Genomic DNA, 14,606 nt, shown 5'->3' with positions numbered 1-14,606 from the left:
GGGCAGGGCAGCCGGGCAGGGCGGTCCGGGCAGGGCGGCGGGCAGCCGGGCAGGGCAGCCGGGCAGGGCGGCGGGCAGCCGGGCAGGGCAGGCGGGCAGGGCGGAGGGCAGGCGGGCAGGGCGGCGGGCAGACGGGCAGCGCGGTCCGGGCAGGGCGGAGGGCAGCCGGGCAGCGCGGTCCGGGCAGGGCGGAGGGCAGGCGGGCAGGGCGGCGGGCAGCCGCGCTGCGCTCGCTCCGCGCCCGGGATCGCCACCAGTAGGTGGAGCTGCCACGTCAGGTGCTGCGGGCTCGTCACTGCGCCCCTGCATCCCCCTCCTCGGCCCCCCTCCGCAGAATAAGCTGTTTTCTCATATATGTTGGGTACCATCGAGTGACTGAGAACAGGAAGCGGAGGCAGAAGCAGAGAGGATTCTGGAAAGGTCTCTGTGTTTTCCACCGAGAACACAGAAATTGCGATCAATTAGTAAGGCTTTGTGGATGAAAATCTGGACTGTTTCAGGAGGAGACGTATGTTACATTATTTTTGGATGCTGGGCTTTGCAGTGATTATTCATTCTCTTTCAATCAGGTAAGCTGGCAAAACATTTCATTTTACCCATAATCAATAATGGCAACGTGATCTTTCCCACATTTTGGAATTGGATTATTGGATTTTTCCCTCTGGTTTGCTGTTAAGGTAGAGTCAAAGATGGAATGGGGAATTCAAAGCCATTTTGTACTGACTGATTGTGATGATGGTGTGATTTTTTTTTTTTTTTTTTTTTTTTTTTTTTTTTTTTTTTTTTTTTTTTTTTACCCCTTTAGATCTGGTATCTGGTCTCTTAATGTGATACTGCAACGCAGTAGTCTTCCTCATAAAATCAGATCATTTTATAATCAAGGAATACAACATTAATTCCAAGCATTTTATAGAAGTGACCTTGTTTCCTAGGAAGAAAAATCTGGTGATATTCAGACTCAGGAAGAGAAGGTCTTATAAGATTCTGAGCGTCTCAGATTCTGATGATTCAGGGATAACATCTACATTGTTGTTTACTGCTGTTTTATATGTATATGTGGTACTTGAAGAAAACTCCTTATTAGCTAAATTTTGTAAAATATATATAAGGAAATATTTTTTTTCTGTGCCATTTTTGCATGGTTGTGGGTAGGAGAGAATGGATTCACCAACTGTTAATTAACCAGAAGTCCACACCAAACGTATAGTCCACATTTTGTGACAGCTTACTGTCAAGCTTAATATATGCTTCTTAATAGAACTGTTTGAAGATATCAACACAAGAATTATTATAGTTCTTCATTTCATTGTCCATTCCCCTATTGTCTCATTCATTGTTATCATAATAATTAAAGCTGTCAGTTATTAAAGGTAAAAGGAAAATATCTACTGAAGATCACTTTGATACGTGAATTCTTTTTTTCACTAGTGGTTCTACAGACATGCGTAGACATTAGAGATACATGTGTTGCATTAGTATTGATTTGAAAATTATTCCAAAAGAAAACAGCAGGGAAAAAAAAAAAAAAAAAGGGCAAAAAAAAAAGCGCCCATATAGCAGAATAAGGAGCCCATAGTTTACAAATCAGCACCTCAATCTATCTATATATCTATATATTTAAAAAAGCAGGATTGGCTCTCAGGTGATAGAGTAGCAAGCAAGGCCTGTACCTGAAGTAGTGATGTGAAAGAAAGAAGTTTTTAATTTGTATTCTTTATGGTGCCTGGGGTATCCTTGTATAACTCCAAGATAAAGAATCAGTAGTAATGATGTTTGTTTTAGAAACATATCATGTTTATGCTTTAATAATTGGCTCATCAAGAAAACAGATTCAGAAGGGACTTTTTAACTCTAACAGTTTAATATTTAATATTTGCTCTCTTGCACATCTCCATTTTGGGATGGAAGGTTGTTAAAGATAGGAATGTGAGCTGCTGCAGTAATTTGAAGCTTCATAGCACCTGTTAAACAGATATGTTGTTTATTAGGCCGTGATATTTACAGAAATTGTGCTTGTGTCGTCAGTTTACATTTTTTTCCCTCAATGAGCAGACGTTAGGTCCCTATACTGATTTTCTGAGCTGTGCCAATTAAGCTCAGTATTGCAAAATTCTGTGTAGGTAATACTAGATGTTAGCAAAGAAAGACCATTTCACATTTTCAATGAAGAATATGAAACAATTCCCCTGTGCCCTCTAAGATTGTCAGAGTGGTAGTTTGGTCATTTCCCTTTATTATCAGGCAACCTGGGGTGGGAAATATAAGGGGAAAGAAGAAAGGATAAAAAGTAGGGGGTGTTTAATCAATATGCTGGTGACACCTTTTGTGCTTTCACCTCTTTTTCTTCACAGATGGCATTAGATGAGTTAAATTTTACCTTATAAAGATTAGGCATGGAGAGAACTTTAGTTGCCATCAAAAGAGCAAGGATTTTTGAAGAAAAAAAGGATAGTGGGATGTAAGATGGAACTTTCTGACTGATGCTATCCATTTCATTCTGCTGCTCCCATCTCAGCCCAATATAATTTGTTGTGTGTATGCTATGTACTAATGACATTACTGGAGTCCCACAACTTTTGATGAATCAGTGAATACCAGATACTAAAAGAGATCTATGAATAAGGCAAGCAAGTTGTGACCTTGTTCTCTAAAGTACAAATCTTGGCCCCTTTTATCTATATGCTCTTCTTGCCATAAGGTGACAAAGGAAAAGTATTGTTTGGCCTCTGCTTCAGTTAAACCTCAGAAGAATAAGTGCAAGTTTCTGCTATTTGGTAATTTATTTGTATATTTTCTGAATTTTGTCAATGATATTTGAAAATAAGTTTCAGAAAGTTACATTTACTCTGTTCTTTATCACAAAATTCTATTTAGAAGTTAAAAATTTTACAAAATTCTAGTTAGCTTATTTTCCACTCTGTAAAACTCTTCTGTTTTGTTTTTTTTACCTAACAACTGATAATCAGCAATATTTACTCTTGCCTATCTTACACTTTGCAAGATACATTGTTTTTTTCATCCTCACTTGAATAAATAAATGGTTCAAAGCATTACAGTACAATTGATGCCCCTATTTAGGCCGCTTGCAGAACACAAGTGTACACTCTGAGCTGTGGTGTCAATCAGTCCATCAAATCAACCGCCAACCACCATAAAAATCACTGGTAGGAAAAAGGCATCCTCTTAACTGGAAACCTGATTATTATTCCTTACATCTACACCTGATTAAAAGCTGTGAAGCACCTTGCAATGGCAAGCCTAAGTTTGATACTGATCAATAGGACTCCCATAGGACCTTGATACTGGAGCTGGCATCATACAACCTGTTCATCTGCTTTCATCAAAATTTTCTTTATGAGCAGCTGGAATCCCCAATATATTACTGTGATAGTGTAATTACTTGACTTTCCTTGCCTTATCATGAGGTAAAGCAGAAGGAACAGGTATAAGAGCAGCTCAGGCAGGGACTATGATACTTGAAAATACAGAGTAGCTACAGCATATGCTCTTGAGTAACCATAATGTGTGTGTACTACCACTGTAATCCTAAACAGGAGTAAGCAAGTTAAATTCCAGGTCACAAAAGTATCCAGTTTTTCATTTTTTTTCATTACACAACCCCAAATTATTTATTCACGGTACACAAAAACAAACTCAACGAACCAACTAACAACAGCAAAAACCCCTGCCTAAGAGCCAAATCTCAAATAATCCACCTCAAAATGGTGATCTCAAACTGTTGCTAAACTGTAATGTGGTCCCCACGCTTGGTAACATCTTATGAAAAATTGCTGTTCACTTACTCTGTCCATTAAGACAGATCACAGAATAAGTTTTACAGTGAAAAATGCAACTAAAAAAGTTAATATTTATTTTAAAAATTTATGAGGCTTTTTCACATCTAAAAGCTTAAGGAAAAGGTTATTTATGATCAGATTAATTATTTGTTTACTTAATAATTCTTTATTGCTATTGATCTTTTTTTCACTGAGTAGGTAAAAAATATGTAGGTAAGTATAATCATGGAGCTACCATGTGCCCAGGCCTCTTTTCCAAACTGGAATTGATTTTCCTGCTACTTCTTTGGGTGAGCTTTCTGGATGCCATATACCCTTATCAAACAGTCCCATTTTGAATATGCATATATTGAGTGTATAGTCCATATGCATGGGTCTGGCACGTGCCAGATATATCGATTGTATACCTGCTGTACCTGCTCAGCAAAGCTGCTTTTCACAGGTGCTGAAGTTACTGTGTGTGTGCAGATCGGCTGAAGAGCACATACAGCTGACTCCCTGTCCATGAGATACACATCCTCATATTCCTTTGCAAGATTTCCTGAATGAAATTAATGAGGCTAACTGGTAAATTTGAGAGTATATCACAGATTCCAGTAAGGAAAATGGCTGGGATGAGCATCAGCACTACAGGTTCTGTGATTCTCCTTACCATGCATACCCATTATAACCACACAACAGGAAGATCTTGGGATAAGTGTACACTGTAGGCACTTTCCACTTCTAGATTATTTATACTTAAATTAGATGTTGCTTATTTAATTTTTAGGCCTTCCTTTTCAATGGTGAGAGATCAGTGTTCACAGTCTTTTAGCATAATTTATTTTAAGAACAATGTGAAGCAAGAATCTTCCTTTATCTGCTTAGCCATAAAATATTATGTATAATTATATAGGAAGGTACAAGTTTGTATTCAAAATCACTACAGAAATGCAGATGAAGAAGTAAACGAGGAAATTAAATGTTTACAGGAAGAACAGTTCCTTTTATGTAGGGCAACATAGCACTATGTGGCCCAGCTACTGTATTAATTGAAGAAAAGTCTATACCATTTCTCAAAAATTACGTCCTTTCACTGCCTGGTAGTCCTGGAATAGAAGCAGAAATTTTCTGAGTCCATGTAGCCTGAATTCAGGCCCACATGTTCCAATTTCTTTCCTGCCTAGGTTTGCATATCCTGAAAACTCTGTCCTTTCTTAGGAATTATTGTACTGTCTTTTAGTGATTGGACACACTGAGGAATTCCAAATTTGTGTAGTTTAAAAATATACTCATAGGAACTTAAATTTCTTGGTTCAGTTTTAAGTATGTCCAAAGTTTTCAGATGTTAAATGAATGTGGTTTCTTAACAACCAACCTTCATTGCCTTGTCAAAAGCCAGTCACAGAGGAAAACTGTGCAACTGTATCAAGAATATTTTTATCCCTTTTTGATAATATTTGAAATATATGTGGAAACCTAAATGTGAATTTGTCTGTGTCCGACATAAAAACAAAGGGTTGTTTTTTTTCTCAGATGCAATTAACGTGATACCAACTTGATTTCCTTGAGCACAGAAATTTCTCCACAGTTATTACTATCAAAAACATTTACTTTTGAATGCATATGTTCTTGTGCAGTGGTTAAATAGTAAGGATAAAACTGGTAGACTACAAAATTGGGATAAATCTTAGGAATGAAGAATCCCTATACATTTTAGCAAAGTTAACCTAAATCCACAGTGACAGTCAGGGGTAGACAGATAGATGATTATTCTTATTTTTGGAAGATATTTGAATATGTTTTCCATTGAAAAGCACTCTTTATAGAAAAATTATGCTCTAAATTTAAGTTTTGTGATAACTTTTACATAGAGGGCACTTTTAAATGATGAGTGGAGGTATACACCGAACTTACACTCTTGCACCTTATCAAGAAGCAAAATAAATTCCCCTCATCACAATCGGCTTTGAATGTTTTTTGAAAGTTTTCTTTATGTTTATTCTTACTTAATAGGCCAATAATTGTCAAAACTTCTTTATGACAGATGACAGCAAAAATACTAGGCCTTACAGTTAGAAAGAAATCATTAATGTTATTTTTATGTCTCAGTGGTGTAAACTTGATGATAGAAATAAGTAGGCAATTTCAAAAAGGCCCAAGAGTCCAAGGTCAGATTGAACTGAAGGAGGGCAATCCTAATGTTTACTGTCATTTAAATGAAATGTCTAAAGAAAATTCTGTCACTAATATTTAAAGCCAAAATGCTCGCACGAAGAAATCTGACCTGAGACAGTTCTGACCAAAATCAATACGAATAAAATTCAACCTGCATTATGAAGGAATTTCTTACCTACGGAGTGAAGCTGTAACTGAGCATTAAAGGAGTCTTCCTGAAAGGATCTTGCTAACACCAGTTTAAGTTACTTGCCGTGTATTTCCTACATATCAATTTGTTTTAGTTAGTATTATAATAGGTGGAATACTAGAATTCTAGTAGCTGCTACAGCACTAGCTATCATTCCATAGCATGTATCACTTAAAGCTATAGGCCTCTAATTAGTACAATATTATGTTAATATACTGAAATTTAAAAGATAACTTTTAGAGAGGTGGTAGAAGTTGTAACTTTCAGCCTTTGCACCTTTAGATTTATAACATGCAGGTAGAGACTAGATCTACATCATATTTCCATACTCCATTTGTAAACATTCCAGAATGAAGGCTTGATTATGTTTTATTAGACAATTCCATGACACCCGAATAAATGCTTTGGAGAAATCCATGCACATTTTTCATATGCTGCGTTAAACCTTGGGTATAAAGCACTCCATTTTCACGTTGACTTTATGTGCATTTTTTTCCTTATGTAGTAATGATCACATTCAGCCAAGGACTCTGTGTAAGCCTCTCAAACAGAAGTTCCAATTTTTTTCCTTTGGTTTCCTAGACAACTGTCAAATTCCAAATACAGTCCATTAATCTTGTGTTATATGAAGTTTATTCTTTCATATTTTGTATTGACTAGCTCCTGCAGCATAGTAAGACTAGGAAAATAAGTGTTTCAGCTACACAGTTCTTAATGATTTAATTAATTTTCCAAGTTTAGCTTCTTTAGTTTCTTTCTTAAATTCATAAACAATGTTTTCTGTTGCAAATGCATTTTTGTAAGTTTCCTCATAAAAATTTAGAAAAGAGTGCTACTTTACTAACAGAGATTTCTATTTTCTATACAGAAAAATCAGTATTGTGACGTATTTAGATATTGCTCACTGATGTTTTCTTTTAACTTCTTTAACAACTTTCCTGTGGATACTGTTGTATGTACAAATGTTTCGCTTGTCAGCACATTTAAATTTTGAATACACAAAGTATTAGGAATTAGATGAATTTGCACAATTAATTTTGTGGATAACTGTTTCTTGCTAATCTAGAACTGGGTTAACAGTTTTATAATTGCTTAACACCAAATAGCTGCTCACAATTTCTGTTCATTGCATTTGCCTTTAACATGAGATTTCACTTAGGTGGCACCATCACTGGCATATTGTCCAGAGTAATGGTATTTATGAGAAAATCTCATTTTGAATAACCCCATTTCTTTCTTTTCCCATTTATTGTTACATTTAAATGGAGATAAAGAGCATGAGGATATAGTTTGAAACATTCTTTGAAGCAATATCATGTCTCAGAATTTGAAACACATTCTAACAAGTTTTAGATTAAATTCTCAAGCCATATGTGCAGAAGACCTCAGGATAGAGCCCTACATGAATGAATCTGTGTAATCTGTCCATCAGGAATCACCTCTGACGAGGCCTGACATTTCACCTATGATTCATTCTTGGGAGATGAATTAAGATGACCTACTCTAAATAAAAATATTTTGGTCAACAAATTATCAGCCAAAATAATTTTCTATCATTTTACTTTCAGCTACAGTAAAACTATGTAATTTGCATCCATCTATGAAAATTTCTGGTATTGGAGTGAGAACCAAAGATATTAGAGCAAAGAACAAATCCTAGAGATGTGGGTTGTTTTTTTGTTTGGTTGGTTTTGTGGGTTTTTGTTTGTTTGTTTGTTTGTTTTTGTTTTGTTTTTTTTCTTTCTTTCTTTCTTTTTTGGTTATTGTTGTTGTGGGTTGTTGTTGTTTTGGTTTTTGTGATTTTTTTTGTTTTTGTTTTTTTTTTTAATTTGGGGGGTGGGGGTTGGTGTGTTGCTTGGGCAGCTTCTCTTTGTTTATTTGTTTGTTTGTTCTTGTTTTTGTTTTTAGTGTATTGCAAATTACACAGAAATAATATGTTAAAAAGTATATGAGATGAGATATTTGTTGAAATCCTGTAATGAAATTACACTGGCATGGCCTAGGTCTACTATAAATTCAGGACAAAGGACACAATTCAGCCAACTTGCTTCCTTGAAGTTTTGTTGTAACTACCACTAATATCACCATGATGCATAGAGGTAGAGACGAAGTTTGGGTTACATGTGAAAAAGGGTTCTCTGCCATGTGCTTTAATTCAAAATTCAGATTTGTTGAAATTATCTGCTCTTCTAGTGTTATTAGTAATTCTCACATTAAAAATGAATTCAACATTTTGCAAACTAGCAGATATTTTACAACTGGAGAGAAGCAACACTTCCATTTTTGAAAATAAATGTCATATGAATGTTTAGTGTCTGTGATTTTTCTTTTATTAGGAACTTCTAGAATCCTTTTCATATTATTTTGCAACTTGTGAGCAAAAGCACTTAAACATTTTGCTGTATCTGACCATGAGATCAAATTTCAGCCACAGTGCTGCTTGAGAGGCAGAATCCAGATTCACCCAGTAGTCAAAGGGATGGGGAAGTCCCATCTCTACCCTTAGGGAAAGCTGCATTCAGTGTAAAATATGCATTGGTGGATAAGTATCAATGGTGGCAGAGTCATGATTCCCTCAGGTCAGTACTGGAGACAGTTTTCAGATGTCTTCAGTGGAGCCTCTCTAGTAGTGACTCACCACAGGAAAATGTGCTGAATCAGTGCTTCTCTCAAAATGACCAAGGCGTTGAAAGAATTTGCTCGTAGCCATCATTGGGGTGAGTTTATGTTACATTATTAAACAATGAAAGTGCTAATTATGTTACCACTTATTGTATATTTGGGAAAATGCAATTCTAGATTCTAGATAGGAAATAGTACTAGGCAAATTCTAGGTGAGTTTTTGAAACATATTCTCTGTACTTGAAGTACCTGGAGATGCTGTCTTTAAGACTAAGAGAAGCAGTGGTCTAAGAGAAAGCTTTCACTTTTTGTTTTCCCACCTATTCTGTTCTCTCTTACCTGTTCTGTGTCTCTTCAGATTTTCTTTATTTTATCTACAGAGTTTCTACAGTGGCTGTTCATTCATGGTGTATTTGGAGAAAAGTATTATTAAGAGCTGCTTTGGGAAGAGCAGAGACCTAAAAGAGAGGGATGTCTTCTTTTCTTCTCTAGGAATAAAAGCAAAATAACAACATAAAACAGTAAAAAATAAAATTTAAAAAAAAAAAAAAAAAAAAAAAGAAGAAGAAGAAGAAAGCAGAAATAATATATCTAGATGAGATATCCAAAAGAGAATAAATGTCTCAAAGACAGCTCATCTGAATCTCAGTGGCTGAAGAGTATGTGTAAGATGTAAGTGGACAATTTAAATTTAATGAAATGGCTATCCAGACTTAGGAAGACATGGCCAACCTTTGGCCAGCTCTTGTAATGATGCAAGTAATTTATACTGAAGAACCTGAAAATACTGTGTTTTTCTGATGTTATGTTACTTGGCAGGGAATAAAAAAAATGTTGCAAAAGAAAAGCATTTGTACCAACAATATCTGTGATCGATAACCTGAGGAAGTACCCATATGTTCATGCAAATATAGTTAATTAACTTCCATGCCTGCTTAAGGGCAGTAAATCCATTGGGAGTAATGATCCACTCCTCAGTTCCCCAACTGACAGGTGAGAACACTCCTGTTAGTCTGGGAACTATCGTCTACTACGCCTTACCCATGTCTACCAAGGACTGTACTAGTGATGCAGTAATTCCAACAATTTCTCTTTTAGTGAAAGCATGTAAGTAAAAGATGAGGTGGAGTCTTTGAAATGCATACTTAAAAATATTCTTAAATGTACTTTTTTTCTGTATTAGGTTTAGTGAAATTACTAATTTTCAATCCTGTTTTTCTTACTTCTCGGTGCTCTTAGGTTGGAAAAAAATGTCTATGTGAACATGTAGGCTTACCTTTGTCTACTGCAATTAATTTTTGAGAAGCTTTGGACACAGAAACAAAGAATGAGAGAGTCCTGAAGGAACTACAGTCTTGAAGAAGTTTCAGGTCCCAAGGAGAAGCCTTCCTTACCAATTCATTTTCTGCTAGAAATGCAGCCTTTTTATTTTCACATTAGCAAAAGATGTAGAGGTTAAATTCTGAGATTTGGCATTTCTTAGAAAAATAAAGGTAAGACTGTCTCCTCAGCAAGAAATCGTGTTTCTCTACAACAGATGGCTAGTTGATATTCTGTTACATATCTTCAGTAAAATACCAGTGGAAAAAATGAAATTAACACCTTTATGAGGTCCAGCTATAGAAATTTGTGTTATGTATATTGTAGCTATTTTTCTTTAGAATATAAGGATCTCCAATGTTGGAATGTATTTGAAAAATGTTGATTAGAGTACAGTATTCCAATTAGGCTGATAGACAGAAAGAGACCCTTTTTCTTCCTCTTAAATTGCATGAGGTTTTCATTTGTCCTTCAGGTTTCTCCAGTAGTTCCGGTATTGACACTTGATCTCTTTTCACACATTCTCAGAGGCAACTCATGGTGGTAAAGAAAATACAAGGCAGGCTTACATTTAAAGAATTCCTAGAGGTTTTGGTCAATTTTATCTATAAGATAAATGGGTCAGTTAATTTATTTGGGGAGTTCAAGTTGCAGGTAGGTGTCTGAGGAATTCAGGTTTATCCCTTTACATATTCTATCAATTTTTCATTACTAAAAGCTAAGATAAGAAATAGGAACAAATTAATTTGAAAGTAAATGTTGGAGAGAGGTTGAAGGAAGGAAAGGGTGGCTGGAATGGCAATGGGCACAAACAGACAAATAAGTGGGCGAGAGACTATCCATAGCACTGTCTGGTGAGAGGGAGTAGTATTCAACACTTTTTCCCAAGAAGCAGCTTCTGGGTCTTTCAGACCTGTCTGAAATTGCTTCCAGTCAGTAATCTAATCTGTTTTGAGTGTTTTCCCATCTGCCTAGTCTTTCACCAATCAGACTGAACCTCATGAAATATATTCTACACAGATTTCCAAAGTCTTACATTGTTTTCTTTTGCTGAGGTTGGGGTTCTTAAGATTTAGTTAATGTACTTTCACACCTAATTTCAAGTCATTACTGAGAACATGAAATAAATTTACATGTAATATCCCTGAAGCACTTGAAGCTTTTACTACATTTACTATTCTTTGGCCAAGTTTCAGCCAATGTGAACTACCAGTTCACATTCAGCCACTTATTTTAAGTCACCCCATTCTAAATCCTTTCAAAGCAAGTTTTTATTAAGGAAAAATATTTCTGTGAAAGACCCTTCTTAGTTGATATCATATTCTCACAACAAGTATTTTTGGTTTTTTGGATTTATTAATTTTATTAATAAACACCTGGAAGTGATTTCATTATTTTTATTTTGAATAGTTATGTAACACTAATGCCTATAGGCTACTGAGGCTGACTACAAATACAGACAAAAATGCAAAATACAAATATAGTAATTGCTACAGATAAATTATAATCTAAAAAAATGACATAATGGATTAAAAATAAATGTTGAACTTACTGGGAAAAATGAAAATAAATCCTATTTATTAGTCAGGGAGGACCTATAAAAACAAATTGCCAAAGTTTAAATTACTAGATTACAGTTTAAAGAGGCAAGTTCTAAACAGGTGCTAAGTTCTGGATGCTGTTTTTACCTTTGAGGAAATCACTCCTTTCCTTGAAATACCTATTTTTATGAAACCAACTTTCATGTATTCCTTGCCTTAGGACTCATGGATAATTTTAACTGAATGTCTCTTTAGATAACTCAAAGAAATCTGCGTTGCATTTACCACTGTGAACTACAGCAGTGACATTTTGAGTCTCTTTTGATCTTTTTGTAATTCTGTTTTCTACTAGAATATTTTAAAGCGGTAAAAAATAGAGTAAATATGCCAGGATAAATGGTAAACAATGGTAAATGTCAATTATGAAAAGATAATGATCTTTAACTTAAAAAAAAAATCAGACCACATTTTTCTTCATGCAATTATTCTCTGTGCACAAAGCCTATGAGAAATGTCAATAAAAAGATTTAATTTTTGTTCGTCTTCACAAGCAACTAGTATTTACCTATCCTTATTTTCTAGAACAAATTGAAGGCAGCATTTCCTGATTTGGAATTTGATCAGAGCACAGTAACATAAATACAGTTTATCTTCACTTCCAGAAAACCAATACCTGAATTTCCTAAAGCAACTTCCCAGACACTAAGAGAGGGAGCTAAGATGACTAATTTCTTCAGACTGTCCCAGCATACGTTCTCTTGTAGCTCTTTCCTCCTCGGGGCAGTAAGAGCTTGAGTTGAGGTATTTTTCTGATAGCAGCACACAAGAGCTACAGGTTTTATTTCTAATCTGCAGAAAGTAATCTCTGGCTGATGCTGAGGTGGTACCACTAGTTTCTGTCTGTCCGATCGTGGGAGAGACACCCTTTTGATTTGGACAAATAGCTTTACCTCCATTGAGACAGCTGGTCTTATTAACACTAGTGATTTAGAGGAAAGTTTTTAATCTAGGCTTTTGCATCTGAGAGCTTGTTGCAGGGCTTGGCACAGGGGAAGATATTTGTTCCAAATCACAGCTTCTCCAATAAAAGATTAGCATAAGAAAATTAGGATAGCTGGTCATTTTACAGATTCCATTTGCTATCCTTGCACTTACTCCAGCCCTAATCAACTGTTTCAGTTTTAATGGAATGAAAACCTCAGTAGTCAGCTTTTTCAAGGTTTTAGCAGGCAGTACTTTAAAGGGAAAAAACCCCAACAAGGTTTGCTATTTCTCCCCCTTGAAAATTTTGAAGGGGGTGTGTGCAGTTTCATGCAAAATGCAGATAATTTGTTAGACAGCCTGAAGACTTTAATAAACAATTATGGTATCTACCTGGTACTTACACTGGTACTTTCACTTTTACCATTTGCCCTATTTAAGATATCATAAAAATAGATACCTTCAGGCTACTTCTTCTGGCTTTTTCAGAGACACAGAAAAATTAATTTGACATTGTTAGCAAAGATATTTTACTTACTTTCTGACTCATCTTCTGTAAATGATGAGAAGATTGTTATATTAAAAATAAAATTTAACAACTTACCTGTGGATATAACATAACTAGCTAAAATATGTATAAAATTAAAAACATATAGATACTGTTTATTGCTCAATTGCTAATTATTTAAAGGTAGGGACTGAAGGAAGGCTGGAGAAGGACTTATATAATGCAATGCTCAGTTACAACTAAATGGCAAAAGCATGTCTTTAATAAATGGGAACTTCATTTTTCTAAGGAAATGTATTAAATTATAGAGCATTACATATATGATATATAGACGAGAATTGTATTTCAAATACTTGAAACTCTCTTTGCTGAGCAGCAGAAGGTACTGAGGGACCTGGACCACATGTCGTTTTGAGAGTCTTTAAAGATTATTTTTTAATGACAGTTATTCTGAATTATTAGATATACTGAATGTCTGAATTCTGCCTAATATCATTTGTATCCTGGCAGTTTAGTTACCAAGTGATTTTAAAACCAGTGAAGGAAGAAGAGGGAAGCTATCACTAACAAATGAGCAGTTCATGATTCAAGGATTGCTAAGAGCTTGTTCAGGGCTCAGTGCAGGCAACAGCACAATTTTTGTTTCATTGTTCTATTAATTAATGTATGTATAGCAACAGTAATCAGATACATATTTCTGTGTTGTTCTGTTAAGCTTTGTAATCTAAATGAAAACGCTTGGGGCATATTTGGTATAGGAAAAGCCTTCTTGTGTAATAGCAGCAGCAAAGAAAAGATATAATTGCACTAGACAGTAGTGGAGGCAGGTCTCAAGTAATGTTTCCAACTCATCAGGAAAACTTTTTTAGGGCATATTTTTTCCCTGAGAAATGCAGTGAATCCCTATGTCTACCAATACTTTCCCCAGTCAGTCATTGGCGCCTTTGTGGATTTCTAGCAATACAAATAAATATCTTTTAAATGAGGACAATGCATTTTGTTACAGCATTCGTAGCTGTAACTGCTAATGGATGAAAAGCAGCCTAAACAAATGCACTCAACTATAAAGATGAGACAGACACAGTGATGACTTGATTTGGATGCATCTTTTGAGACTAGTTTCATAGAAAAGGCACCTAGGGTGACAAGTTGAATCACAGGCCTGTAGAATGAGGAATAAAGAAAAGAATTATTCAGAAAGACCAAAGAGAAACCTCAGATATCTTCTTAGTTCATTAATCCTGCATGAGCAAAAGTAGTAATCAAAGGACTATCCAGAAAATGAGTGTGCTTTTAATTCTAAAAAGAAGGGACAAGTTTGAGTTTAGGATCCTCTTAATAGGGAGTTACGTTAATTAAAAAAGGGATTAGTGAAGGCGTCCATTTTGTACAAAGAAAAAATTAGTAGCAGAAATTTCAACACAGAAGCCTGTGATAAGGTTGCTCGCTGAGGACTCTGGCTGGCTTTATAATTTATTTTTCCTTTTATA

At 35.5% G+C, this 14,606-nt stretch overlaps 1 protein-coding gene across 1 annotated transcript in view; it reads left to right on the top strand.

The window, feature by feature from the left end:
* Positions 1–345: 345 nt before the first annotated feature.
* LOC120754925 (sodium channel protein type 2 subunit alpha-like) overlaps positions 346–14,606 on the top strand; it is a 70,325-nt gene continuing 56,064 nt past the window's right edge. The window contains exons 1-3 of the mRNA XM_040069216.2: positions 346–569; positions 9,147–9,438; positions 10,006–10,259. The gene's annotated coding sequence lies outside the window, so the exon portion shown is untranslated. The remainder of the gene's footprint in view (positions 570–9,146; positions 9,439–10,005; positions 10,260–14,606) is intronic.

The sequence above is a fragment of the Hirundo rustica genome, chromosome 7 (genome assembly GCF_015227805.2).
Source record: "Hirundo rustica isolate bHirRus1 chromosome 7, bHirRus1.pri.v3, whole genome shotgun sequence".
NCBI classification, from domain to species: domain Eukaryota; kingdom Metazoa; phylum Chordata; class Aves; order Passeriformes; family Hirundinidae; genus Hirundo; species Hirundo rustica.
This window is presented reverse-complemented; position numbering and strand designations above follow the sequence as displayed.